The 915-nt window shown below is 42.0% G+C and overlaps 1 protein-coding gene across 3 annotated transcripts in view; it reads left to right on the top strand.

The window, feature by feature from the left end:
- Positions 1 to 915, top strand: part of DAAM2 (dishevelled associated activator of morphogenesis 2) — a 369,263-nt gene that overhangs the window by 235,223 nt on the left and 133,125 nt on the right. The window lies entirely within an intron of this gene.

Below are 915 nucleotides of genomic sequence, written 5' to 3'. Positions count from 1 at the left end.
TCCCCCCCCCCCCCCCCCAACATCTCTAAATAGGTATTTTAATAACCTGTGTATGTGTGTGTGTACTTCTGCCCTCTTTTGGTCAGAAGTAGAACTGTTGTTTATGCCATTGCCAAAGTAGTATGAACAGCCAATGTAGATTCTCCTCTGGTTCACGTGTTTCACACCGTTAAATGGAACATCTCTTACACACCCCTGCCCATTCTTGTTTACCCAATCCAAACCTGGGAACATGCCAGTGTGGCTGCCCTGATGCCTCCCTCTGCAGTTACTCTTGAGACCTTGGTCTCTAGTGTGCTTGAGGAAGGCCACTGAGAATGTTTCTAGCAAAGTGGCCTCACTGGAACATTTCTAGGCTTGGGGCATGTGCCAAGGAGCAGGTGAGAGAGCTTGGAGGCCTCTTGGTTGGAGCGCCCCCCGGTAATAAGCATACTCTGTGGTTTGGGGGCTAAAGGATCTGAGTTCTGTCCCTCTTGTTGCTATGAGTTCAAAATTTGAAGGTGTATAATACCATGGATTTATTACAATGTTTGTTATCATTTAACCTGAAAGGAACTGGGCAAGTGATAAGCAGCTGCTGAGGCTGGGCCAACTTGTGGACATGTAGAACTATTTTAAATAACATGGATATGTTCACAGTGTTGAAAATGTTGATGTATTCTGATAAAGATCTGGCTATTTAATCTTCATTTGTATATCTTCTATAAGCTGAGCTAATTGATATTAATAAATGTTTAGATATTGGGATGATAATCTTTTTGTCTGTCTCATCAGTGTCCCTCCCTCCATCTTTAATGCAACTCCAGGCATCCAGATTGCCTACCAGATAATAAACATACCTTTAATTTCTGGGGGGTTTTCAGTGAGAGGTTAGTTTGTTAGTAACCCAGACTAATTTTTTTTTTTTTTTTTTTT

This window comes from Gavialis gangeticus, unplaced genomic scaffold (genome assembly GCF_001723915.1).
Source record: "Gavialis gangeticus isolate Ggan-Ray unplaced genomic scaffold, GavGan_comp1, whole genome shotgun sequence".
Lineage (NCBI taxonomy): Eukaryota > Metazoa > Chordata > Crocodylia > Gavialidae > Gavialis > Gavialis gangeticus.
Note: the sequence above shows the minus strand (reverse complement) of the source record. Positions and strands in the feature narration are given on the sequence as shown.